The 2,805-nt window shown below is 27.6% G+C and overlaps 2 non-coding genes across 2 annotated transcripts; both read left to right on the forward strand.

Moving 5' to 3' along the window:
* The first annotated feature begins 466 nt into the window (after positions 1 to 466).
* On the forward strand, positions 467 to 537 carry TRNAG-GCC (transfer RNA glycine (anticodon GCC)). Its single transcript has one exon. It is a non-coding gene; the product is annotated as a tRNA-Gly (tRNA).
* A 9-nt stretch (positions 538 to 546) lies between these two features.
* On the forward strand, positions 547 to 625 carry LOC127089995 (small nucleolar RNA snoR114). The gene has a single exon (XR_007791539.1). It is a non-coding gene; the product is annotated as a small nucleolar RNA snoR114 (small nucleolar RNA).
* The last annotated feature ends 2,180 nt before the right edge of the window (positions 626 to 2,805 follow it).

A 2,805-nucleotide genomic window follows, 5' to 3' on the forward strand; every position in this document is an offset into this window, starting at 1 on the left:
ATTCGACTAAGCCTATTTCATCCCCTCCATTATATGAACATAAAATTTTCAAACCACGTCAATGTATTGTCTTTGATGATTTGTCATGACCACTTTATTCTCTTTGGTATTCTTCTTTCCATGATAAAATATTTGAACCACCTTCTCCTTATGAGATAGGAAAATATCGATAAAAATTTTGTGTCCCTACAATGAGATGTTATTGGTGCTAGAAATTAAGTTGAATTAACAGATTAAAAATGCTCTTTATTTTGTTAATATATTAAAAAAAAAAATAAGTGTAAAAATATCAAATAGTTGGGAGAAAATATTGAATTGTTTTAGTTTTTTGAAGAGAAAATATGATAAGTAAAACACATTTAAAGCCTTTAAGTTTTGTTATAAAGCATGGTTACAAAATATATGGAAGTCATGGGAGAGTTTAATTGAGTAGGTATAAAGAGTGATTTTCGTATCATACACACAAGCACCAGTGGTCTAGTGGTAGAATAGTACCCTGCCACGGTACAGACCCGGGTTCGATTCCCGGCTGGTGCAAATTTCAAAGAGCTGTGATGATAAATATTGTGATGTTTGGTAACATTACCTCTCCTGAAATACTGGATGAAAATATGCCTCTGAGCTCTGATTTTTTTATCATTAATTACCACCGATCCAGAAACTACATTTCTGTTGGACACAAACCAAACAATGCTACTTACTACTTGGATGAATTAATGATCGCTGCTGCTGTTGCTGCAGACTTGTTCTATTCAAACACCTTCTCAAATTATAGTTTTACATTTGCACTAGACACACAACAACATCGGATTATGGTTATGGTTTTTTTTTCTCTCTTTATTTATTTATTTATGGAATGATACTCATTTCTTTTTACTTTTGATTTTCAATTATATATTCTTCTAGTTTTAAGGGATTGGAATAATTGGTTTTCATATGCTCGCAAATGAATGTTTCTTTTGGTTCAGGTGTCTTGTGCTTTATATTTTGTATCTAAACACCTCTAGGTGGATGGATCAGAAATTTGAACTTTTTTATACATCAATATCATTCAGAATCTTAAAACTATAAGTTTAAAGAACGAGTTTTGTAGGAATACTAGTTAAAAATCAATGTTCCATAATTTCTCAACTTAAATAAATTTATTCTAAACTTTTTATAATTTTCACCACATAAATTCTCATAAAAAAGAGTGTATAGTCAAATTTGTAAACATGATAATACAAAATTCAACTAAATTTCTACTATATGAGTTTCATAACTCTAAAATGTTTACAACTTAATTTATCATTTATTAGGTTTCAATATGCTTCTCACACCTTAAAAACAATCTTGGATAAGAAAAAATACATGAAAAAAATAAGGAAGTAATCAGAAAATATATCTATCTGATATATTATTTTCTTTAGCATTTAGTGTGCATGACATGTTCGACAAATTTCAACATTGTAAATAATTTTAATATATATCAAACAAATGATAATATAGAATATATTTTTAGATTAAAATAAAAGTTAAGAAATTCTTTATCTAATTGATCGACGGTGCCTTGTTTTGTTAGAATGTAATTCAAATTCATATTCTCTTTCATTTAGAGTTAATTTGGTTTTGCATTTATACTATATTTGGCTTGGGCTTTTGTATATAAGCTAAAGCTTAGTTCAGTTTGATACAGAATTTTGAACTTTTGGTTTTCATATGCTGGCAAATGAATGTTTCTTTTGGTTCAACTGTCTTGTGCTTGTATCTAAACACCTCTAGGTGGATGGATCAGAAATTTGAACTTTTGTATACATCAATATCATTCAGAATCTTAAAACTATAAGTTTAAAGAACGAGTTTTGTAGGAATACTAGTTAAAAATCAATGTTTTTTATCATTAATTACCACCGATCCAGAAACTACATTTCTGTTGGACACAAACCAAACAATGCTACTTACTACTTGGATGAATTAATGATCGCTGCTGCTGTTGCTGCAGACTTGTTCTATTCAAACACCTTCTCAAATTATAGTTTTACATTTGCACTAGACACACAACAACATCGGATTATGGTTATGGTTTTTTTTTCTCTCTTTATTTATTTATTTATGGAATGATACTCATTTCTTTTTACTTTTGATTTTCAATTATATATTCTTCTAGTTTTAAGGGATTGGAATAATTGGTTTTCATATGCTCGCAAATGAATGTTTCTTTTGGTTCAGGTGTCTTGTGCTTTATATTTTGTATCTAAACACCTCTAGGTGGATGGATCAGAAATTTGAACTTTTTTATACATCAATATCATTCAGAATCTTAAAACTATAAGTTTAAAGAACGAGTTTTGTAGGAATACTAGTTAAAAATCAATGTTCCATAATTTCTCAACTTAAATAAATTTATTCTAAACTTTTTATAATTTTCACCACATAAATTCTCATAAAAAAGAGTGTATAGTCAAATTTGTAAACATGATAATACAAAATTCAACTAAATTTCTACTATATGAGTTTCATAACTCTAAAATGTTTACAACTTAATTTATCATTTATTAGGTTTCAATATGCTTCTCACACCTTAAAAACAATCTTGGATAAGAAAAAATACATGAAAAAAATAAGGAAGTAATCAGAAAATATATCTATCTGATATATTATTTTCTTTAGCATTTAGTGTGCATGACATGTTCGACAAATTTCAACATTGTAAATAATTTTAATATATATCAAACAAATGATAATATAGAATATATTTTTAGATTAAAATAAAAGTTAAGAAATTCTTTATCTAATTGATCGACGGTGCCTTGTTTTGTTAGAATG

The sequence above is a fragment of the Lathyrus oleraceus genome, chromosome 5 (genome assembly GCF_024323335.1).
Source record: "Lathyrus oleraceus cultivar Zhongwan6 chromosome 5, CAAS_Psat_ZW6_1.0, whole genome shotgun sequence".
Lineage (NCBI taxonomy): Eukaryota > Viridiplantae > Streptophyta > Magnoliopsida > Fabales > Fabaceae > Lathyrus > Lathyrus oleraceus.